The sequence below is a fragment of the Neoarius graeffei genome, chromosome 23 (assembly GCF_027579695.1).
Source record: "Neoarius graeffei isolate fNeoGra1 chromosome 23, fNeoGra1.pri, whole genome shotgun sequence".
NCBI classification, from domain to species: domain Eukaryota; kingdom Metazoa; phylum Chordata; class Actinopteri; order Siluriformes; family Ariidae; genus Neoarius; species Neoarius graeffei.
Genome location: NC_083591.1, coordinates 25,475,978 through 25,502,499, shown reverse-complemented (window position 1 = coordinate 25,502,499; position 26,522 = coordinate 25,475,978). Strand labels below are relative to the sequence as shown.

Genomic DNA, 26,522 nt, shown 5'->3' with positions numbered 1-26,522 from the left:
TAGTGCTATTTTGAATTTATGTTTGAAAGTTTTAAGTGAAAGTTTACAAGTGAATTATCTGGAAAGTGATTGATTTTGATTGAGTTTTAAGGTTTTAAGTGAAAGATTACTAGTGAGTGTATTTTGGTCGGACTAAAATTTTGCATTTGAGTGAATTTCTTTGTGGAGTATATTTTGATAGTATGGTAGTATTTATAGCGCCATTTTTAAATTTTGTTTGAAAACTTTCAGTCAAAGTTTGCAAATGAGCAAATTCCTTTGATGCATTACGACAGGATTTTGAGAGGATTTCTAGTGCTTTTTAAAAATTCTGTTGGAAAGTGTTTAGTGAGAGAGATGCATTTTAGTAGTACTAAGACAGTGCGGTATTTATTTAATTGAGTTGTTACCATTTTGGTTAAATCTTATTAAAATTTAATTTATATACAATATTATAGTTCTCTGTATTTTTACATGAGCTTACAGAAGGAAAACACATTTGATGCAATCCAATAATACTTTCATTCACTGTGACTATTTTAAGAAATTATAAGCATTCTTCTAAAGCATCACTTATGTTATTTTCTGTGGGTCTCTGTATGTATACAATATTCAGGCATGAGATTTTTCAGCTCAAAATCTGATTTAAGACTTCCCTTTCATTGTTATTATATTAAAATTCAAGACAACTATTATTTCAGATTTTTCACTCTGAGCTCTCTCATGCCTGATACATGAATCCCATAACCTATAGTAATTGATAGAACAATATCAACAATTCAAAAACTCTTTAATTGTATAAATTTCAAATGGTTTGCAATTAATTGGGATCCACTGTTTTTATCATTTCAGCCGCGCATCATACCCTCGTCCAGGGCTCGAAATTAACTTTTTTTCTTTGTGTCCCCCAGTGGTCCCGAATTCTGTGTTGTATTGTCCCGAATGGAAGCAATAGTGTCCCCATTTTTTTCCTCTCTGAAATAACCAGTGGTTAATATTATCATATGAAGTTACTATTATATTTGTAACTATGTGATTTTGAACCCTTTATATCATTTTTACAATAAGTCACAAGACACAAGCGACACATGTCCTATACATCATCTACTTCAAAATTACAGTTATTGCATTTTCAGTTTATTAAACTTTGGCGATCTCACTGTATGAATAGATACCCGTTTATTTAAAGGGGCTAACTAGCTCATTCAGAAAATGTTTCAACTCCCTACATCTGCAGTACACTTTAGTTGAAAATAAGACCCCTTTTATGTTCATTTCATCTACTTATACCTTGAATATCTGTTGGCACTTATAAGGCCAACTTATAATTTTCACCAGTACCGTTATCCATTTTTATGAACTTTCCGTTATCCATTTTATGAACTTTCGCTGCCGAAATGTGGGTGCAAATGTTAGCAACATCAACATAGTGCAGGTCCGAGCCTAGTTGTGCTGCTGACTGACTAAACTTTCTGAACTAGAAAGACACCAAGAAAACTCACTTATTCTGTTGAACGGTATCTTCCGTCAATATCATCCACATCATTCCTGTTGTATTTTATAACGTGTCTAACAGTGTTCATTCAGTTCATTCAGTTGCTAGCGTTGCCTGCAGACCAGGCGATGACACTTTGGATCCTGAAGGTCCCGGCGGAGACGTTATGTCTGGGCTTTCAGTTTCTTCCCCGCGGTCGGTCCGCTTCAACCACTTCAGCATTTTTGTTCTGGCAAGAGTCGGCGCAGCGTGTGCGGTAGCAATTCCATTCCAAGTCCATATAATGCGGACTCCGGCCGAAGATTCTAGAACAGAATGCGCTGCTCTGTAGCCTACGGATGCAGGTGCATCGAAAGTGTAGCTACTATGTATTTTTCGCTGTTAACGTTTTAAAATTAAAATTGACAAATTAGGTGAATGTCTACGTATGTGTTACGGCTTTGTAAATAATATTAATGTAGAACTTTTTTTCTAGATCTATTTTTTTTTCCATTGTCCCGGGATTGTCCCAGATATGATAATTTTGTGTCCCGATGACATTTTTTATGGTCCTCGGGACGTCGGGACACCGTTAGTTTTGAGCACTGCCCTCGTCCAATTGAAAATGTCGTTCACACACTTTTCTCCCCCATGAGAATTTTGAAAAGTTGGCAAGTATGTATGTGTAGTCAATTTTTATTGGTCACAAGCATGCGCTCATTGTTTACACTCCGGCTTCCCGCCGTCTCTTCACTGGGGTTGGATTTCAGCAAATGGAGTGATTTCTATAAAAAGATGACTTATGATAATGATGATGCACATTCGTCACTGTGACGACTGCTAGTAATTTTCTCTTCGACACTGATGGATTACTTTTGTCAGTGACGAGTGTGACGAGCGCCAGCAGGAACCCTGCAATGGCCACATGCACATTGGTGCTGGGATATCAAGTGTTTTCAAAAACGTGTTTTGCCATCTACAGGAAAACAGTAAAATATGGGATTTAACATTTCTCCATCTTGGAGAGTGCTTTTGAAAATCTTTGTTTTCTGTGACTATGAATGGCACTTTCATGCTGACAAGAGATTAAAACATGTCAAATAAACTACATTAACAAAAAAAATTAAAACAAGGGTTTGTGTGTCTGTGCGGGCCTTAGTTACATTATAATAGTTATACTATTGCACTTCATAGTATTTTTGCTGCTGCATAATTTAATACACTTCATATTTATTTCTGTGCTGAGCCAAATTGCAATGAAATTTCGTTCGGCGTCCACTTGTTGCATACTGAATGACAATAAAGGTGGTCTAAGTCTAAGTTTAAATGGAGCGCTGAGTCTTCTCAGAAGGGGCCAGCCAATCAAAATTACTCCAAGAGTACACTGGCAAAAAGAACCCAGATAAACATAAAATAAACTGCAGACCTTGCTTTCCTTAGATAAGTTCAGCATTCATGATTCTAACATTAAAAAGTCTAGGCAATAATTGAATCCAGGGGAGAGTTGCAAGGCGAAAACCAATATTAAGCAATTGGAACCTAAAGGCTCCTGTCACATTTGCCCAAAAAACAAACAAACAAACAAACAAACAAACAAACAAACAAACCCCTCCAAAAACAAACAAAAATCGTTAAACATGATGGTGGCAGTGAGGTGGTGTAGAGGATGCTTTGCTGTTTCAGGGCCTAGGCAACTTATCAAAATTGACAAAACCACAAATTCTGGTATTTACCAGAAAATGCTGAATGAAAACATTCAATCATCAGTAACTCAACGCAATGGGGTTATAGAGCAAGACAACAATATGAAGCACAAGAGCAAGTCCACCTCTGGAAGACTCAAAAGGAACAAAATTAAGGTTTTGGAGTAGCTTAGTCAAAGTCCTGACTTGAACTCCACTGACATGCTGTGGCAGGACCTTAACCCTCTGGGGTCTGAGGGTATTTTCTGCCACTCTAATGATTTTGGCATGTTGTCAATTTCAACAAATCTAAGCAGTATTTTCAAAGTCATATGACTTTTTTGTATTCAGCACAAGTTCAGCTACAATAATATCCATGTAGTATGTATGTCATGATTGTACTTCTAAAAAAGTAACATTTAATTGAGGATGTTGTAAAAAGCAGTTTTAGAAGTGTGCTGGAATGTGTGAAAAAAACATGACCTTACCCATTCTATTGAACCGCTTTGGTCACTTGAGGTGATTCTGTTCAGTCTTAGGCTACGTTTACATTAGACCGTATCTGTCTCGTTTTCTTCGCGGATGCACTGTCCGTTTACATTAACCCCCCTGAAAAAGCGGGGAAACGGGAATCCGCCAGCGTCCACGTATTCAATCTAGATCGTATCAGCTCCGGTGCTGTGTAAACATTGAGAATACGCGAATACGCTGTGCTGAGCTCTAGCTGGCGTCTCATTGGACAACGTCACTGTGACATCCACCTTCCTGATTCGCTGGCGTTGGTCATGTGACGCGACTGCTGAAAAACGGCGCAGACTTCCGCCTTGTATCACCTTTCATTAAAGAGTATAAAAGTATGAAAATACTGCAAATACTGATGCAAATACTGCCCATTGTGTAGTTATGATTGTCTTTAGGCTTGCCATCCTTCCACTTGCAAGTAGTAAGTGATATGCGCTGGGATCTCACACACAGCGGCTCAGTCCCGAATCGTGGCTTGTTCACTTCACTCGCGCGCTCTGTGAGCTGCGCAGGGCCGGAGTGCGCACCCTCCAGAGGGCACTCGCTGTTCAGGGCGGAGTGATTTGGAGCGCAGGATGCCTGCGGAGCTGAGCGTATCCGCGTATTGGTGTTGCTGTGTGCACGGCTAACGGTTTTAGTGTAAACGCGAATCGTTTTAAGAACGTTAATCTGATGATCCGCTGATTCGACGTAATGTAAACGTAGCCATAGGAAAGCACAAAAACTTAAATCTGCTCCACTGATTTGGACAATTAACTGGCCATCAAAAAAAATTTATGTTCTATTGTTTTGGGATAAACGGTTGGCAGTGGGATGGGTATTCAATGGGTATTCAATGAAACCCCTCCCACTGCCAGCTCTTAATCCCATCAGGTCAAGTCACAATGGGTAAGGTAATGTTTTTTTCACACATTCCAACACAGTTCTCAAACTGTTTTTACAACAGCTTCATTTAGCTGGTATTTGACTTTATTTTGGTATTTGACTCTCTTCAGTGTGTCTTAAAATTCTCTTTTACTATTTTACTCAGTTCAGAGCCACGACCAACTCTGTTACTCTGTTAAACAATTACTCTGTAATTTTGCTCCCACTCCAAATTTTACTCTCTAAACTCAAAATGGAGCAAAATTAACTATTTTTGAGGAAAATACTTTTAACTCTGGAAAAATTGCTCAGTCATGTTTCCTGTGTATGCACAACAGCACACACATATCAACCAATCTGCTCATAATAAATAGAAGAAATATTTACACTTACTCAAGTTGATCTTTGGCTGGCTCGAGTCGAAGTAAAAAAAATTAAAATTAAATAAATAAATAAATAAATAAAGGCACCGCTCATCAATGTCGTAGTTCTCAAGATTGAACTGAATCACTGTCCTGAATCATGAATTGATCTGCTGTCCTGAAATTGAATCGCTGTCCTGAATCATGAAATGAATCATGAATTGAATCGCTGTCCTGAATCATCCGAAGTGCATAAAATCCACCTGCCATTTCACAAGTTGTACCTCCAAATAGCTTAAACTATGTCTGACAGATTTTATCCTGTTTACAGCAGGCATTCCCAACGTGAAAAAGAAACCGATCAAAACCCGAAAGAGTGAAAGTGATTATCATGCAGTTACCATATGAATAGTCTTTTATGAATGTGTAAGTGGGCGCTCAGCGTTCCGACTCCGGTGTGGCTGAGGAAGGTGACAAGTTTTATGTTTCATCTAATTTAGGTAATTTAAAAACTATAATATTATTTGGCAGTGGGCACATAGGAAAGTGTAAAATATAAAGTTTCTGTCAATTTTATCATGCTTGTATGAGAAACTCGCGAAGATATTTATCTAAATACATGACCTACTCATTCTAAACCTGTTGAGCTTTGCCAGCAAAGCTCTCGACCCCAAAGGGTTAAATGAGCAGTTCATGCTCAAAAGCCCTCCAGTGTCACTGAATTAAAGCCCTTCAGCAAAGAAAAGTGGGCTCAAATTCCTCCAGAGCAATGTGAAAGACTGACCTCCAGTTATCAGGAGAGATTGGTTGCAATGATGCTAAGAGATGACTCTCAACACTTTCGGTTGGGGGAGGATTACTTGGGTGAGATAAATGTTGCATAACCTTTTTTCCTTCAATAAATTAAAATGATCATTTCAACCGTTTTGTGTTCCCAATGAGGATCTGAAATGCTTTAGTGTGACAAATATGCAAAAACAGGGAAGGGGAGTGGGTGGTGGATGGGAGTCATTGGGGGTCAGGCATTGTATCTTTAATAACTCGGGAGAAATTCTAACAAAGCATTAACAAACGACTACTTGTAGAATATCTGTTCCTACCAAGTAGCAGTAATTAATTTAAAAAAAAAAGTTTTATTTACAGCTGCAAATCAGACAAAGTTGTATGTTGAAATTAAAATGAAAACGATTTGTAAATTAGCTTTGACTTGTATTGCATTCAAAACACAACAGCACATTATTTGATGTTCTACCTCATGAATTTTATTGTTTTTTTTTGTTTGTTTGTTTTTCAAAAGAAATGCTTATTTCAATTTTGATTCTTGTAACATATTTCAAAAAAGTTGGGACAGTCAAGCATTTACCACTTTATATTGTTGCCATTCCTTCTCACAACACTTAAAAGATGCTTAGGGACTGAAGATCTCATCTCATCTCATTATCTGTAGCCGCTTTATCCTGTTCTACAGGGTCGCAGGCAAGCTGGAGCCTATCCCAGCTGACTATGGGCGAAAGGCGGGGTACACCCTGGACAAGTCGCCAGGTCATCACAGGGCTGACACATAGACACAGACAACCATTCACACTCACATTCACACCTACGGTCAATTTAGAGTCACCAGTTAACCTAACCTGCATGTCTTTGGACTGTGGGGGAAACCGGAGCACCCGGAGGAAACCCACGCGGACACGGGGAGAACATGCAAACTCCACACAGAAAGGCCCTCGCCAGCCACAGGGCTCGAACCCGGACCTTCTTGCTGTGAGGCGACAGCGCTAACCACTACACCACCGTGCCGCCCGGGACTGAAGATACCAAGTGATTAAGTGTTTCAGGTGTTATTTTATCCCATTCTTCCTGTAAACAGGTCTTAAGGTATGCAGGATCGTTATCATTTTTCCATTTCAAAATTCACACATTCTCTATTGGGGACAGAGGGGACAGGCACCCTCTTCTTCCACAGCCTTACCTTTGTAATGTGTACAGAATGTGGTTTTGCATTGTCTTGTTGAACTACCCCTGGAAAAGATGCTGTCTTGAAGGCAGAATACAGTATATCGGTCCAAAATCTCAATGTACTTTTCTGCATTAAATGCTGCCATCATAGCAGTGTAAGGGGTCATCCATAATTTATCATTATCACGAGCGTACAAACCGTACGTGGGGGGGAGGGGGTTAATGACCAGGCGTACACTTTTTAAAAATGAAAAAATGATGATGATTCGTCAATGTGCGAATCGGCGGCCGCCATGTTAAAAATTTCGCGCCACATCGGTGTTGCCAGCTAGATCTACACGCTTTCTTTCTTCAGTACAACAACAATGGCTGACCCAGATTTTGACCGCATTTACAAATTTGTGAATAGCGGAAATACCGCTATTCACAAGACTCCTTCAAACGAGTACGAGCAGTTTTTCAACGTTTATTGTTTCCTGCATTCATCTGAGAAGTGGCAGGAGGCAGTTAGGGCAGGACAGGCTGCTTGGAAAGAATCAAAAACGAACGTTTCAAAGCAAGCTGGGTTGTGCTGGCAAGCGATCGTCCGGATGGAAAAAATCAAGTCGACTTTTACAATTCGGGATTATTTCTCTCGTAAAACGGTACGTAGGATATCATATGGGTATTTTGTACTTGCGTCAGCAGTCAGTGCATATTACAGTCAGTCTTCTTTTCTTCCATTTCAGAATGAAAGTCCTGCACGACCAGCCCCAGCTCTAAAACTGGATTTCCTATTGTTCATGAGGAGCCAAAAGGCAACGGCTCCCCTTAAAAAGACAGTCCCTAATTTTCAAAAATGAATCGCCTGCTTTCTATGAAAACTTCTGGACCCGTCTTGTGTCTTCTTTTCTTCTCTTGTGAATCTTTGTATTGTCCTGTCATCCGATTTTAATAAAAAGTAATACAAGACATGGTTTTATTTTGAATTCCTATTCCACGTAGATCCGTCATCAATTTTTTGTCCGCTAATGTACACTTTTGGGGGGGGGGTTGCTCAAAAGTCTACTCTTTGTAGACTCATGATAATGATGAAAATTATGGATGACCCCTAAGTTACCTTTGCTAAGGGCACTGACACAACCCCATACCATGACAGACACTGGCTTTTGGACTTGTGGATGGTAACAGTCTGGATGATCCTTTTCGCCTTTGGTCCAGAGCACACGGCATCTGCTTTGTACAAAAAAGACCGGAATAATGATTCACCTGACTGTAATACACATTTCCACTATGTGATGGCCCATCTCAGATGCCTCTGAGCCCAGAGAAGTCAACGGCGCTTCTGGACACAGTTAATATAAGCCTTCCTTTTTGCACAGTAAAGTTTTAACTGGCATTTGTGAATGAAACTTTGTATTGTAGTGCTTGACAAAGATTTGCCAAAGTAATCCCGAGCCCACGTGGTTATATCAGCTATAAATGAATGACTGTTCTTCATGCAGTGCTGTCTGAGGGATCAGAGATTACGGGTGTTCAGCTTACACCCTTGTCCTATACGTACCTAAATTCCTTCAGATTCCTTGAACCATTTAATGATATGTACCGTAGAGGGTCAAATATCCAAATCCCTTTGTTTCTTTCTTTCAGAAACATTATTTTTTAAACATTTCAAGAATTTTCTCACGCATTTGTTGACAAACTGGAGATCTTCGGCCAATTTTTGCTCCTCAGAAACTAGGCCTTTCTTGGATACTGATTTTGTACCAAATCATGATTACAATCAATCTGTTGACATTAAATACCTGTTTCAAATCACATAATTACTTAATTGTTTTATCTCACTACTAGCCCTAAACTGCCAACTTTTTTGGAATGTGATGCAGGCCTGAAACGCAGGAATGGACAAATATTAACAAATGAAATTAAGTTGACCAGACAAAACATGAAATATATTCTGTTCATACTGTCTGCAATAAAATACAAGTCAAAGTAAATTTAGAAAAATCACAGATTTTTTTTTTTGCATTTTCCTTACCATCCCAATTTTTTTTTTCTGATTGGGGGTTGTAAAAATATTTAAAAGTAGCAAGTAGTAAAGTATTTTAACAATTGTTTAACTTGTAATATTTGTGACATATTTAGACCACACATCTTGACAACCCTGTTTCTTTACTAGAGTGAGCAGCTATTGTGATGTGTCTCGAATCTGAAATCCATTTTTGGAGGCAGCACTGTTTCGTGTGACATTCCACTTGCAATGAGTCAACCCTGACACAGGAAAAGGAGTAGAAGAGAAAAAAGGAAGAGAGAGAGAGAGCCTGGGTTAGTGAGTGAGATGCATACTTGCCCATATTTGGTGAGGCAGTGAAGCCTGTTTTTTCAGGCCTTTAGGCTTCTCACAATCATCCACTTCACTCTTCCTCTACCACTCCCCGACCCGCTCAAACCCTTGTTCAAGCTTGAAGTAATCTTTACCTCCGCCAAGGAGGTTATGTTTTTGGTAGCGTTGGCTTGTTTATTTGTTTGTTGGTTTGTCTGTTAGCAACATTACGGAAAAAGTTATGAACGGATTGCTCTGAAATTTTTTCCAGAGGTGTGACTGGGCACAAGTGACAATCCATTAAATTTTGGCGGTGATCCGGATCACCGTCTGGATCCCGGAATTTTTTAAAGGATTCTTGGCGGAGGTCTGTGCTCTCCGAGTGCTTTTCGAGTTAGAATTAGAATGACAGAACCCATGAAAACATTTTAGGGCAGGATAATTCACTACACAAACACGATATAGTTTCCTTATGTATACTGACATACTTTCCCCCCAAAGATATTAATGATATACAGTGTCTTGCAAAAGTATTCATCCCCCTTGTTATTTGTCTGGTTTTGTTGCATTGCAAGATGGAATTAAGTTGGATTTTTGGAGGGTTAGCACCATTTGATTTACACAACATGCCTACAGCTTTAAAGGTGAAAATTGTTGCTTTATTGTGACACAAACAATAATTAAGATGAAAAAACTGAAATCTGGAGTGTGCATAGGTATTCACCCCCTTTCGTATGAAACCCCTAAATAAGAGCTGCTCCAACCAATTCACTTCAAAAGTCACATAATTAGGGCGGCACGGTGGTGTAGTGGTTAGCGCTGTCGCCTCACAGCAAGAAGGTCCTGGGTTCGAGCCCCGGGGCCGGCGAGGGCCTTTCTGTGTGGAGTTTGCATGTTCTCCCCGTGTCCGCGTGGGTTTCCTCCGGGTGCTCCAGTTTCCCCCACAGTCCAAAGACATGCAGGTTAGGTTAACTGGTGACTCTAAATTGAGCGTAGGTGTGAATGTGAGTGTGAATGGTTGTCTGTGTCTGTGTGTCAGCCCTGTGATGACCTGGCGACTTGTCCAGGGTGTACCCCGCCTTTCGCCCGTAGTCAGCTGGGATAGGCTCCAGCTTGCCTGCGACCCTGTAGAACAGGATAAAGCGGCTAGAGATAATGAGATGAGATGAGTCACATAATTAGCTGATTAAGGCCAAGTTTACATTAGACCGTATCTGTCTCGTTTTCTTCGCGGATGCACTGTCCGTTTACATTAAACCGCCTAAAAACGCCGGGAAACGGGAATCCGCCAGGGTCCACGTATTCAATCCAGATCGTGTCAGCTCCGGTGCTGTGTAAACATTGAGATACGCGGATATGCTGTGCTGAGCTCTAGCTGGCGTCGTCATTGGACAACGTCACTGTGACATCCACCTTCCTGATTCGCTGGCGTTGGTCATGTGACGCGACTGCTGAAAAACGGCGCGGACTTCCGCCTTGTATCACCTTTCATTAAAGGGTATAAAAGTATGAAAATACTGCAAATACTGATGCAAATACTGCCTATTGTGTAGTTATGATTGTCTTTAGGCTTGCCATCCTTCCACTTGCAAGTGGTAAGTGATATGCGCTGGGATCACACACACAGCGGCTCAGTCCCGAATCACAGCTTGTGCACTACACTCGCACGCTCTGTGAGCTGCGCAAGGCCGGAGTGCGCACCCTCCAGAGGGCACTCGCTGTTCAAGGTGGAGTGATTTGGAGCGCAGGATGCCTGCGGAGCTGAGCGTATCCGTGTATTGGTGTTGCTGATGATCCGCTGATACGGTCTAATGTAAACATGGGCTAAGATTCATCTGTGCGCAATCAAAATGTCACATGATCTGTCACATGATGTCTGTATAAATCAACCTGTTCTGGAAGGACCCTGACTCTGCAACACTACTAAGACCCCGTTTACACATAGCCGGGTATCTATAAAAACGGATATTTCTTTATGCGGTTGCACCCATCATTTACACATAAACGGAGGTTTCAGTCACTGAAAACGGCTGCTTTCGAAAACTCTGGGCAAAGTGGAGATTTGTGAAAACTCCGTTTTCATGCCTGCATATAAACAGTGGAAAATGGAGTTCTCTCCGTGTTATGGGGAAAACGGAGTTTTAGCATTGTGATCTGACGGTCCCTCCTCCTTGGCTTTCAGATCACTGGTTGGCTTTTTATTTGTTTGACATGTTTTTGACAGCCTTCCCTGGCTGTTTTTGAGCACTGTGTAAACTGAAATATTATCTAGTACGGGGAGGAGAAGATACTCGTTTTCATAAATACCCGGCTACGTGTAAACAAAGTATAAGCAAGCAACATGAAAACCAAGGAGCCTCCAAACAGGTCAGAGACAAAGTTGTGAAGAAGTATGGATCAGGGTTGGGTTATAAAAAAATCCCAAACTTTGAATATCCCACAGAGCACCATTAAATCCATTATAGCAAAATGGAAAGAATATGGCACCACTACAAACCTGATAAGAGAAGGCTGCCCACCAAAACTCACAAGGAAGGCATTAATCAGAGATGCAACAGACACCAAAGATAACACTGAAGGAGCTGTAAAGATCCACAGTAGAGATGGGAGTGATATGAAGACCTCACAAACTGTCATGTCAACCTAATTGATGCAGCAGTCATATTAGATTTTATCAAAAGGTTTTAAAAATTTTCACAGGCCACAAATGTCAAATGTTCACCAAATTTAGCACAGATGATCTTCGGGCCCAAGGTTTACAAAAGTTTTCTTGGCTTTTCAATTTGCGGAAAACAGTCATCCATCACAGCGTACTGAAATCAGCGGCAAAGCTGGCAAACAGGAAATGAGGTCATATCTCAGCAACACTTTGATGTACTGACCCCAACAAAAAAGATTTCATTATTTGACCACTGGGGGCGCTGCAATAAGCATAATTTTTATACATACGGGCCACTTTTTCCATGGAATAAAAACATGCATTCGACTCTCTTCTAGTGGGTTTATTGATGGCATGCAATATTGTTATCATATCGCTTATCCTCCATGTATTATGCCACTCTCCCCAATGGAGAATGAGCGTGCAATCCTTGACTTGCAAGTGACGTCAAAGCAAAATAGAAACCCGGATGCTGGCCATGTTGGTAGATATACAAATGAGGGTTCAAGCGACATTCCATATAAAACATAGTCACGCGTGCACAACTATCTTTGTTTTTCCACTGCTTTAAGCATTCTTTTAGCTATGCCATATCTTTGTGCTGTATATGGTTGTGGTCACAACAGTACTCGTGACCGTGGCACATTCCGATTTTTTAGAATTCCGTCCGTGATTCGGAAACTCTGAGGCTTAGTACGGAGAGGAGACGAGGGGATCAGGATGCTTCGTCCAATGACCATTTCTTCCAATAATTAAGACATTTTGTCTAAAGCCTTTTTCATACGTACTATCAATTATTTTATATTTCAGGTACTCTGGTGTTCATGAACGAAAGCCCCGTGAGAGCGCTGCTCAGCGCCTAAAGATTTAACATGATCCAGCCAGCTTCAAAAATTAATAACTCGGCCAACGGAGCTCACAGCGAAGCCAAATTTTACAGACGCCTCCCTCTAAGCCTCCCCCTTCAAAACAGCATGGTATTGGGTCGGTGGGACCGCACCTTGGCCCAGGATTTGCGAACGAAGCCCTCGCAAGAGCACTGCTCAGCGCCTAAAGATTTAATATGATCCAGACAGTTTTAAAAATTAATAACTCGGCCAGGGGAGCTCACAGTGAAGCCAAATTTTACAGGCACCTCCCTCTAAGCCTCCATCTTTGAAAGAGTATGGTCTCGGGTCGGTTGGACTGTGCCTTGGCCCAGGATTCGCGAATGAAGCCCTGCGAGAGCGCTGTTCGGCGCCTAAAGATTTAATATGATCCAGCCAAAAACATAGACATGCAAGTGAGCAGCCTGAAATGGCAAGGGAGTTAACTCATCCCAGAGTCAGCAAGTGGCACAGGTCAACGTGGTTATCCCCCTTAGTACGCTTTAGTGTCGAAGCTCCTATGGTCAAATTCCAATGAGAATTCCTCCTTTTTTCGAACAAACAAATACTTGAAATATAAAATAATTGATAGTGCGTATGAAAAAGGCTTTGGACAAAATGGTCATTGGACGAAATTGCCTGTATTCATACTAGGGGTGGGCGATATGGGCAAAAAATAATATCTCGATATTTTTTAGGATTTTAACGATAACGATATTTTGACGATATTTAAAAAAAAACACTTGCTTAAAGATTACAATGATTACAATGACTAAATGAATCATTGCAGTGACACAAGTATTGAAGGAAAAGCCATATTTATTTTCTTAAACAACTTTAAATTAATAAAAATGAATAATTCAATTGACAGTTCGTAACGGCAGCAAACATTCTAATCAACCGTCTCTGACGGCAGTACGGGTCTGCAAATATCCCGCCTGTTCCGCTGCCAACAACCAATCATATGTCGATCTGAACCAACAGCTTTCCAATCATCTTGCAGCTTCGTGCTCCGCTGTCCCTCTCCTGCTGTTATAGAAATACTGCGCCTGCGCAGTGTCAAAATAATCTACGAGAAAAGTGGATTTTAAAGCTTTTTCTGAGTCATGAGAACCAACCTAACACTCAAGTATAATCAACTTTTCATGGCAATTTCAATCATATGCTCTTCGCGACCGTTACTTTTCACAGAGTCCAGTATTGATATCTTCCCATTCATGTTCAGAGGGTCTGGTCTCACTAATCCGAAAAAGATGCCTGAAAGTGGCCGGCGAGTGACAGCATTTGGCCTGATAGGAGCCCGTCACAGCTTCTTCTTCTTTGTTTTTTTTTTCCCCCTCAAAAAAAAAAAACGTAAACTACAAGTCAACGTTTTTCAGTATAACAATAATAAAGAAAAATGTGCTCAATTTAAAATGTATTGAAACTATTCGAAATCGGCTGATCGGTTCATTCATTATTATCCATGAGTACAGAAACACTAGTAATAATTTCTGGATCATTGCTATAAACGTGGACTAATATTTCTTGGGAACCAATGGGTTAATGTAATGTAATGAACCAACCGACCAATCGCATTTTTTCTTCAGATGGTATCTGGGTAAATGAGCAGCTGTCTCAGCCAATCACATTTTATTGCTGGACGGGATCATATCACGACATCTTCCGGTAGAAACCCGAAATCAGTTTTGTGCGTTGTGAGGCCAGCGGAGCAAAAAAAAAAAAATTTTAATATGCTGAGCAATGTTTGATACATTTTGGAAAGTTGTTTTGGTTGCTTTATAGGTTTCTTAGAATATTTAACTCGTCACGTCTGTGCTGCTCTCCTGGGTTGCTAGAAACAGTTGTGTTGCCCTGGCTTGGCGTATAAAATGTGTGCCCCCCCAAAGCAATTCAAGGCCCGTCCGTCAGTCCGTGTCTGGCGCCGAGTCTGCTCCGCTCTGTATTGATTTTTGGCGGCTTAATTAAAAAAACTCGATAATGCAAAATTACACATCGTCAAAACAACATTCACGATGACATCGCAGATGATACATATCGCCCACCCCTAATTCATACTCGATGGTTGGTAGAAGCGTCTTATCTTCAGAAAAGTCTGACTTTTTTAAATAATATGGGTCAAAATCACGCACATCTATCTTCGCTGGATCGTTCAAATCGCGTTAGCAAGTGACTATGACAGATTGTAAACAAACATGGCCTTGAGGTTGCTTCATTAAAAGCGGAAGATTTTGAGAGAATTTTGGCTGCCAGGTTGCTTCGTTGTGTGTAGCTGTTGATGTTGATTTTAAAAGTAACTAAGTCAAGTCAAGTCAAGTCAAGTCAATTTTATTTATATAGCACATTTCATGTGGCTAACACAGACTCAATGTGCTGTAAAAGAAGAAAAGAATAAGATAAGATTAAAAACAGCACTAGACATATATAAATAAAATATAAAAATATATTTTTTATAATAAAAGTAAATTACACAGAAAAAAAAAAAATAATAATAATAATAATATTTAGCTTGACTAAGCTAGCATTGGCCTGTGCTAGCACTACACCAGCTAGAAGCTAACTGGACTGCCGCACTAACAGCACCGAGTCGTGGGTAAGCTAGCGTCAGCCTTCGAGAATGCTAATATGAAGAGTGTGCATGTATAATAGTAATAATTTTGGCTGGCTTTGAGTGGTCATCAAATATATTCCATTCAGCTAGCATGATATTGAACTCGTCTTCGACTCGTTCAGTATCATGCTAGCTGAATGGAATGTATCTGATCAATCACTCAAAGCCAGCCAATATTATTAAAATACAGCTCTGGAAAAAATGAAGAGACCACTGCAACTTTTTTCTTAAATCAGCATCTCCATGTACGGCAGCCATTTCATTCCGATGTCTGTGCTGGAATTCCAACACAAGCACACCTCATTTTACTATAATGAGATCCTGATTAGGTGATCACCTGAACCCAATCTTATTTAACGAGGAAAAGTATAAAAACCACTGCTGTGGTCATCACTATCCTCGAGCAATAAGACCAGTTTGGATGGCAAAAACAGTGCTAGTAGTACTTTAAATTTAATTGGAATACAAAAATATCTATTCACCATGCCAAATGAGTTAAAAAGAAAAGTACAGAGTGAGAAAAAGAAGGGTTCAATTCTGGCTTTACTGACAGAGCAGGGCTCGAAATTCACGGTGGTCCGGTTGCCCGAGGCGACTTAATTTGTCATTTGGCGGGTAGGTAATTTCTGTCACTAGGCAGCCCGGCTGGCTAGTTGAAAATAAAAAATATATATGAAGCAAAGATTCAGACTAGGGCTGTGCGATATATCGAATATACTCGATATATCTCCGAAAATTCTGTGTGAGATACATATAATTATTATATTGTAACTATCGAGTATTTTATGGTCATCTGCCGACTTGCATTTGTTTCGTGTTTGTTGCGTTTGTTTAAAACCTTTTCCGGTGGTTTTCTCCTTGTCCCTCAGGCAGTAACATGAGAGGCTGCCTAAGGGTAAAACAAAACAATAACGTCACGCACTCGTCAACCAATCCCGGGCTGCCTAAGGGTAAAAAAAAAAACAATAACGTCACGCACTTGCCAACCAATCCCAGGCGACATCTAGGTGCTGAAAGGAAGCACTTTCGGGAAGATTTCCTAGTTTCGGTTTACAGCGCTGACTCAGTTCATGCAATCACTGGTGTTGCATAGGCTACCATGTAAGCTCTGTCAATTTCAGTGACAAATTAAAAATGGAAGTGGACGAATTGGTTCCTGAAAGAACTAGTAAGGGGTCAGTCATCTGGCATTTTTTTGGATATCGCAAGGAGGACGTGGAACAGCAAATGCCAATTTGTAAAGTGTGCAAAAAAACAGTATCAAAATACTCGGGTCTTGAAATAAATACACATTAGTCATGAACAATGGCAACTACTCTCTTTTGTGTTATTTTTGACAGAAGTAAAATTCATACATGAACAAATTTTGGCGAGTTGGTTTTCTGTTTGGCTAGTTACTTTGGAAGGTAACTAGTCCGGTTGGCTGGTGAAAAAATATATGAATTTTGAGCCCTGCAGAGGGATGCAGTGAGTGTCAGGTTGCTTTCATCCTCAAAATTTCAAAGACATCACTTCATAAGAACAAGGTCAAGCAGCAGATATTGGGGACAACAAAATTACAGACTGGCAGTGGAAGAAAATGACTCTCCACTGACTGGGATGATCATCAACTCCTTCGAATGTCACTCAACAACTATAGGATGACATCACGTAACCTACAAAAAGAATGGCAAATGGCAGCTAGGGTTAGGTGCCCAGCAAGAACGGTTCAAAGCTGGCTCCTCCAGGTGGGGTTGAAGTCATCCAAAGCTAGAAAAAAAAGCCCTTCATCAATGAGAAGCAAGGAAGAACCAGGCTGAGGTTTGCTAAAGACCATAAAGATTGTTCCACAGAGGACTGGGGAAGGTCATCTTCTCTGATGAGTCCAAGTTTCAGCTTTTCCCATCACCTGGTCATCTAATAGTGAGACAGGGACCTGGAGAGGCCTACAAGCCACAGCATCTCACACCCATAATGAAATTTGGTGGTGATCTGGGGGGCTTCAGGAAGGCTGGAATGGGGCAGATTTTTGTTTGTGAAGGACACATGAATCAAGCCATGTACAAAGGTATCCTGGAAGAAAACTTGCTTCCTTCTGCTCTTACAATGTTCCCTAACTCAGAGGATTGGGTTTTCCTGCAGGACAATGTTCCATGCCACACAGCCAGGTCAATCAAGGTGTGGATGGAGGACCATAAGATCAAGACCCTGTCATGGCCAGCCCAATTTCCAATCCTGAATCCCAATAAAAATCTCTGGAATGTGATTAAGAGGAAAATGGATGGTCAGAAGCCATCAAACAAAGCTGAGCCAACTGAATTTTTGTGCCAGGAGTGGCATAAAGTCACCCAAGAGCAGCGTGAAAGACTTGTGGAGAACATGCCAAGACGCATGAGAGCTGTAATTAAATATCAGGGCTATTCCATCAAATATTGAGTTCTGAACTCATCCTAAGTTCAAAACATTAGTATTGTGTTGTTTAAAATTGAATATGATGTTGAGTTCTATGCATTATTCAAGGTCTGAAAACACTTCATCTTTTTTGTTATTTTGACCATTTGTCATTTTCTGCAATTATATGCTCTCAGTGACAATATTTTTATATGAGATTTGGGGGAAATGTCAGTAGTTTATGGAATGAAACAAAAATGTTCATGTTCCTCAAACACATAGTAAAACCATCAATGTGATTATTTTGCAGTGGTCTCTTAATTTTTTCCAGATCTGTATATTTGGGCTAAAAAACGTTTGTGTTTCCCCTAAAGTGTATATAACGCCTTATTGTGATGCTTTAAAAAGAATATATCATTAGTGATGACCAAAATGAATTAATAAAGCAAGGGAGAAAATAATATTAATTATTTGTTATTTTATTATCAAGCACAAAACTATTGATAAATCACGGCTTCCGGATCCTGGAAAAAATGCAGCCTTGCCCCAGGGCTAATCTTGTATGACATCACACATGGAACCCTGGTTATCTGGATCAGTTCGGTTCATCTGACACCGTGCTTGTTTACTCGCTGAAATTGGATATTGTTGTTGGAATCTTACAAAAATAACGATGGGAAAGCGCTGAGTTGTGTTTGGATGTTCAAATCCATATACAACAGGACATTCAGTTCACGAATTTCCGAGAAATGACACTAATCTAAAGCAACAGTGGGTGAGGTTTGTGCAAACGAAGCGGGCAGATTTCATGTCACCTACAAATAATAAATCTGATTCATCAAGTGTTCACCATCAGAACGACCACATGGGAATTACTGGAGCAAAAAAGAAACCCATTTATTTAATAAATAATATTTGATCTGACATTTGGACAGTTCATTGATTCCCCTATTATCACCCATTTCATATTTTCTTTCAGTTTACACTTAATAAGTGTATGTTTTAAAGATTATATTTCTGCATTTATTGAGGTACATGTAAATATTTCCCTATATTTTGCAGTTGCCAGCTTAGAATAAAAATCCATAAACCAATCCGTGTTTCCAGTTCTCTCTGGCTGGTGGTGCGCTATCAGCAGTGAGTGGGACTGTTGTGAACTGAGTGAACTGGCAGTTTCTCGTCTTGGGGGCTCAAAAAGATAACCATTTACTCTGGAATATCCTTGATAATCTTCTGCCCCTTCATCCGACATATAAGAATCCCAATCACTATCAGAATTCTCTCCAAAACGTGATTCCATATCGAGACTGGTCTAACCACTGCTGCGCACGGGAACGAAATTGATACCTGGATTGTTACATGTGTGATGTCATGCACCCCTTCGGGATCTTCCGGTTCAGTCTCGGCCGTGAAAATCGGCCGATCTTATTGATTTTCCGTTAATTTATGCCCTTTTAGATCAGCTATGGTTCGAAAATGCATGGTCAATCAACATAATGATTGTTGCTTTGTACAAGGAAAAAAGTGTGATTTAGGGACATTAAATTCACTTTAAAAAAAAAAATTGTTTCTGCTGATACTGTGGGAGGTTCCCAAGGCAGAGACATATCAACTTTTCAAGTCAACATCACTGATCCGGCCGTCACACGTCAACCATTTAAACCATATTCAATTGGCTTAAAAAATGTCACAGGCCACAAATTCTTCAGACAAAGCTTCACGAAACAGTTCATCTGTTACAGCCTAATGAATTCGGTGCCAAACAGTAAATGAAATCTTTGGGAACTCAGCAACACTCTGATGCATCTACACTAGACTTGGTGGACTGGCTCAAGACCACCCCTGGAAGTACAGAAAAACTTATCCCATTTTACCACTTGGTGCTAAAATAAGAGAAAACGTTTTTTTTTATTACTCTTCATATGTTTGGTCTAAAATCATGATTGTCGTTTGAAGTCATGCATTTTTTTTTTATCTTAGCACTGGACATGTTGCCATTTCCTGTTCTGCAATTGTATATGAGGGCCAAGTCACCAAACAGGAAGTGATTCACTAGGTCTCTATAGTAAAAGGTTGTTAAATTTGGCACACTGATTAGGACTACTACCCTGATTCTATCCAGCAAGTTTCATAACTGCCCATCAAGAACTCAAATTTGGAGTTACATTCACAAATGTAACTTTTGCACCATATGAGGGGAAATACAAAAATGAAGTATGCTGGATTCCTTAGGTCAAGCTGATTTCAGTAAACTCAGTGAGGTCGATTTCTGCCATATTGGATTTTTGGCCATTTTGGGTTTTATCTTTTTTTTTCCCAAGACTCATCAGATCAACTTTGTCCAATCTTCACCAAATTTGCCACAGATGATCCTCAGACTAAGACTTACAAAAGTTATCACATGGATTTTTGATTTTTCCAAAGCATTTGACCATAACAGCCCACTGAAATTGGTGGTGAGCTGCCAATCAGGAAGTGAGACCATATCTCAACCACACTAATGTCCCATTTTACCACTCATGGACATTATAATAAGGTAAAAAAAAAAACTTTTTGTCTTTACTCTTCATATCTTTGGACTAAAATCATTACTGAAGTCATACTTTTTTAGATCCTGAGTTCTGGACATGTTGCTATTTCCTGTTCTGTGACTGTATTCAATGGCAAAGCCACCAAACATCAAGTGAAGATGTTTCTCAGTGATGCTTTTATGTATCTATACCAAATTTGGTGAAATCAAGACTCCACCCTGAGGGAATGCAACAGCAATTACCACATTTAACCACGCAGGGGCACAATAATGACTTTTTTTGTTTGTTTTTCATTAATCTCTATGTATTTGGTCAAAAAACCTGATTCATCGATTAATCAATCATAGCTTTATTCATCTTCGATATATACAATGAGTCAAAGACTCATAACAAATACATTCAAACTAATTCAAACCTGATTGTGTTTTCAAGTAAGTCCTTTAGTGATCCTGACACCAGAACATCGCACTATCCTGTTTTGAGATCATACTCAATGGTAAAACTGCAAAACAGTAAGTGACTTCATATCTTGGCCAATCTTTGGTCAACTGAGATGAAAATTGCTGTGAGCATAAACAGCTATGCTGTTGACAAAATGACATGAAGTTTCCATGGCAACTATACCTTGCTGAGTTGTTTGGCCCCTACTGCTCTAAATACAATTTATTGGAAATTTTCACGTCTATATTTCTGTTATATTCATGTCTCTGTAACTGTCCTGTCATTGTGATAAAAAACAAAAATTATGAATAAAAAAAAAAATTGGATGTTCCAAATTTGACCTTACGACTAATTTAGCATTTTCCAATTAAGACAAGTGGGATATGCCGATACTATACAAGTTTTAGGAGCATTCTATGGACATGTATACAGCGCATTCGGAATATGCATCTCAATTGTGGTTTTTTTTTTGTTTGTTTGTGTTTTTTGAGGTTCTTTTTGTTTTGTTTTTTTGTGGCAGTTTGAGATACACGGCCTCTTGCTTGTTTATGGCAATCTCTGTGTGTCATACACAAACCAATCAGAGTATGCACAGCTGCATGTAAATGAAGAAGAAAGAAGAAACTTTTATTTGTCACATGCACACTTCAAGCACAGTGAGATTCATCCTCTGCATTTAACCCATCTGAAGCAGTGAACACACGCACACAGAGCAGTGGGCAGCCACACTACAGCACCCAGGGAGCAGTTAGGGTTTAAGTACCTTGCTCAAGGGCACTTCAGCCCAAGGCCACCCCGCGTTAACCTAACTGCATATCTTTGGACTGTGGGGGAAACCGGAGCACCCAGAGGAAACCCACGCTGACACAGGGAGAACATGCAAACTCCACACAGAAAGGCCCCCGCCGGCCGCTGGGCTCGAACCCAGAACCTTCTTGCTGTGAGGCGACAGTGCTAACCACTACACCACCGTATGGTGGGAATATTAGCAGAATATTCATTTTCATGAATAAACAGCTTGTTCGTAACATTGCATTTTTCTAAACAAGGGTAAAAAAAAATGAATACTTTGTGCATGTAAAATATTGCAATTCACCACTACAAACTGTCGTCAGATGTGTATTTTTGTTTGAGATCAGATCAAGCCCCAAACATGCTAAGAAAGAAAACATTAACATTAGCCATGTCAAAATGTATGGAAGCATACTGCTGCCACACACAAAAAAAAATCAGCATCACACAATAACTTGAAAAGTTTAGTGTTATAACAATATATTTTTCATGCTATAACAATATGTTTTCATGTTATTACGCGAACTGTTTCATGTTATAACGTGATCATTTATATTATTAAAATGTGAAACTTTTCCCGTTATAATGTGATAACTTTAAACTTGTGTTTGAATTTCAGTAGAATCAGTAGAAACTCAGTAGAATCTACCCATGTCTCAACCCAAGCATGAAATGGAACTTGATTAAATCATGTAAATGCGCCATATTACCCAGTTTATTCTCTGTATTCAAACCATATATTCAAACATGAGTTTAAAGTTATCACGTTATAACGTGAATAGTTTGACATTTTAACCATATAAATGATCACGTTTATCACATGAAACCAAACAATCACATTATAACGTGACACCAAATTATCATGTTATAATAACGTGAAATGTTTCGCATAATAACAGGTAAATATATTGTTATAACAATAAACTTTTCACATTATTACATAATACTGATTTTTCTTCTGCTTTTTTTTCTGGTATGGCAGCGATACGCTTCTGTAAAAACGAAGTCCAAAGCTGCAAAAAATTCCAGAAAACAAGCGGTTTGTGACCACTGTCAGGCTCACACACGCTCACTGATCTACATCAAGTGCCTGCTGATGACTGATGATTAAAGTACATATCCTGGACCAAATTTCATGTTTTTTATATGAAAGTATGTCCCTTTACACACTCATCCAGAAGGGTAATTTTACACAAGGCCATCTGTCTACAGCAGAAAAAAATAAAATAACAAAACGCGTCTGGAAAAATCCCAAGGGAGTCTGGAGACAGATTCGTGACGTCACCTGCGGAAGCGCCAGCAGGCTGCACGGTTGCACGGTTTCAGTGCACAGCCTGTGTAGACCAAGTTTAGCAACTAGCGATTTTGCACTGAAATACGGAACTGTCACCTGAGCGCAATGTAACTTCACCTTTGGATGAAGAATGTAATGTTGCTACACCCTCCTACGATACATCTGTTAACCATTTTAATAATTACATGATAATGTTGAAGAAATTTGCAGAAAACCACCAGGTTGTTTTCTCATAAACAAACCAGTGCTGACATAGGATTCAGAAGGAGGCGTCCTGCACGTGACGTCACGAAAATCAATGTTTCCTGGTGTCACGGTCTGATCGTGCGCTGGTATAAATTTACCATGCGCAAACCGATTTTTCCCCCTGGTCAACTTCCGGGAAGTCTAAATTTACCATTTCTTGCTGCGATTTTGTACTGAGCATTTCAACACATTTGTGGACTAAGGGCCTCTGCATGCTCTTGCGACAAGGCTTTTGCAGAGAGCTTTTCACAGACAGTTGTAATTTATCGTTGAGCGGGGAGTAATAGGCGTGCGCGATGTTATTCACCGCCACAACGCAAGGGGGCACGAAGTCGCTAGGAGTAGTTGGTGGGTGTGGTTAGTGGAGTGTATATCCTCCGGTTACTTATAATGACTAGAACTGGAGTCGTATAGATGTACGTACTTCCTCACTTCCTCGATCAACCGCTCTTCGTGCTGCTCCATCTTCGCTCGTGTTTTTAAAAATGGCGGTAGTGAAAACAAACCAAACCGGGAAAGTAGGGAAGCGGAAGTGCGTGTACAGCGGATGTAGAGTGGACCAATCAGAGCCCTCTTGTCTGCGACGCTGTCTGCGAGGCTTCTGCGGTGGTCACAATTTTTGGGAGGTGCGCGCAGAGTGTCTGCGAAGGTGGGGGGGCTACGCAGACACCATCTGCGAGGACTGCGTTGTCAGCATAAATTGACCTTAATAGAACGTGAATTGTGACTACAATTGTGAGATTTGATTATCAGTAGACAAGCTGTTGAATATGGATGAGGAAACAATCATTTCCCAGTCACAAAATGAAGATCAGCAAAACACACAGTCCAAGGAGGCACGAGACCAGCGATTCGCCATTTTCAAAAGAAAGATGATATTTTTTACAATCTTTTTCAGGTTTATAATGTGTAGATAATGTGTTTTTGTATTGTGTGAATGCACTGTAAACCCGAATAAGTTGAGTTTACTTAAAAAAATTGAGGAAAGTGGTTGCCTTAAAAAAAATAAGTAATTATTAATGATTGAATTGAGTACCTTAAACTTACAATCTTCTGGTAAGTTTAAGGTACTCAATTCAATCATTAATAATTACTTATTTTTTTTAAGGCAACCACTTTCCTCAATTTTTTTAAGTAAACTCAACTTATTCGGGTTTACAGTGTGGTTTGGATTGAATTTTATTAGTATATGTGTAAATAAAGTTAATTCAGACTGGTGGTAAATTCAGACCGCGACACCGGGAAATCCAAATGCCAGGTTTTTTCAGAGATGGACGAATTCGCCTCAAATGGCTTGATTTCAGCTGAATTTTTCTGGTATTGCGCAAGGTAAAAAAAATGCACAAAATGCATAATGTGACAGATATTTGACCCAAGTTTAATATAAAATAGGAGAATTACATTGATCTTATTCCTGAATTTCCCCGTGATATGCACTTTCAGGGGGGAAAAAGAAGTTAAAAAAAGGGTTGGTGGGTGTGTGGAAGCAGACCGATTTTGCTTGAAGACTGCTGCAAATATGATGCATCAGCAATGTCGAGCAGAACTGCATTTCAGGGCAGATGAGAACATCTGTCAGTAATTCATGATGCTATTTTAAACAAAAAAATCCACACCCTCTATCTGTGTGAATCATTGCACTTCCCTGGAACGCCACACATCAGTATGGAAGAATCTTTTATGTAGCCTCTGGATATTCCTGCCTGTGCTTGTCCTGGTACACTGAACAACTTCAACACTGTATAAAACGCTTTCTTTAACGGGTGTAGCAACAGATTTTTTTTTTTAAGTAACAGCGGGGCGTGTGTACAAGAGCTCTTACCAAATAAAGCAATGATAAGAAGCGATTCTCCCCCCACAGGCCCTGTTTGGGCCCATCGTCAGCACAAACCTACCTATACCTTTACAAAAGCAAGTTAAAATAATGTTAAATCTATTTGAAGTCGATTTCATACAATTATTAAACAAAACAAGAAACGTAACTACTTGATTCCTGTGCAAAAAAAACAAACAAACATCCTGCCTCTTTCTGAAGTCGAACATCTCCACCCAAGTCATCGCGACCCCACAGCCAACAATAGACAAACCAAAACAACCTCGAAACAATAAATGGTTTTATTGATTATCCATCTGTAATATAATAAAATGCTTACCTCGGTGCGTTTCCCCCGCTGACAGATCAACGGTTTCAAAGCGAATTTGTCAATGTGTTGATAAAATATCACTCAGTCCTTGAGTGCTGTTTGCCTAATTTCATTCACGACTCGAAGTTCAGGCGAACGAATTTTAACCCTTTTTATTTTAGCTTTTCACCGGATGCCCAAAAACTTTTTTTAATAAATTAACGCCACCTTTTTACGTCAACCTCAAAGTGTAAAAAGAGACTGGAGAACACATATATCTAGGACAACGACTCCACCATGCCCTTTCGTGTCAGGAAGAGTCGTCTATATCCTGGGCAGCGGACGTGGATCGAACGGTGCCAGTTTCTCACTACCTACACCCGCCCACAGCGGAAATATAAGAGTGACCACACCCCGGATATGCTCTCATGCAACCTCAGACCACACTGCGTTTGTGCTATAAAATGCGGTCGCGCCTATGTTCGTCTTCTGTTAGCAACGAACTAGCCAACTAATTGTGATGCCACTGTAAAAAGTGCTGCATGCAGTTGTTCATTCAATCTATTAACTACTATTGAACACATTGTAAAATTATTGATTTGATTGTGAAACTCTTTCTTTTTGCATTTTGAGGTATCAATTTTGATTTATACGGAACTAAATATACTTACAAAGAACACAAAACAAAGTTTTTGGTTCCTCTCAAAACATATGTTAAAAAAAACGGACATCATTTTTTTTTATTTGAGTAAGGGTATACTTTTTACAGTGTGAGTGAGCCAAAACGCGTATATTGAGGTATTTCACCTGACGTCACAGGGTCACGTGACGCCCCGGTGTCCACCATTTTGGACGGCAAGCTAGCTAATGTCAACAACAGTAGCTAGTATGTTACTGTAGCAATATTTACGTTTAGTCATTTGGATGACTGTTAAAACCTTTCAGTCTCAAGTTTTTCCTTTACTGGATTTACTAGTTTACTGAGCTAGCGCGCGATGGCTCCCGGCTTGGCCGGCTAGCGCGCGATGGCTCCCGGCGTGGCCGGCGAGCGTGCGATGGCTCCCGGCTTGGCCGGCGAGCGCGCGATGGCTCCCGGCTTGGCCGAGCGCGCTAGCTCAGTAAACTAGTAAATCCAGTAAAGGAAAAACTTGAGACTGAAAGGTTTTAACAGTCATCCAAATGACTGAACGTAAATATTGCTACAGTAACATACCAGCTACGATGTTGTTGACATTAGCTAGTGCTAACAGCTAGTTGCTAATACACTGCTACAACTACACCGACCCTAATAATACAGTTCTTAGTCATTGCCTGGTAACAGCAAATTTATAACGGGCCATGTCTCAACAGACTAAGAAGTTATTTCAATGACATTTAATAACATTTTGTTTATCCTGAGGACCGAAAGTAAATGAAAATGTGAACAAACCTTAGCTGTAATCAGATGG

The 26,522-nt window shown here is 40.0% G+C and overlaps 1 protein-coding gene across 2 annotated transcripts in view; it reads right to left on the bottom strand.

Annotated features, from left to right (window-relative positions):
• Positions 1-25,458, bottom strand: part of LOC132871637 (integrin beta-1-like) — a 156,287-nt gene extending 130,829 nt beyond the window's left edge. Inside the window, exon 1 of one of the 2 annotated variants that reach the window (XM_060905966.1) lies at positions 25,105-25,458. The gene's annotated coding sequence lies outside the window, so the exon portion shown is untranslated. The remainder of the gene's footprint in view (positions 1-25,104) is intronic. The other variant, XM_060905965.1, reaches the window with a different exon arrangement.
• Between the last annotated feature and the right edge of the window lie 1,064 nt (positions 25,459-26,522).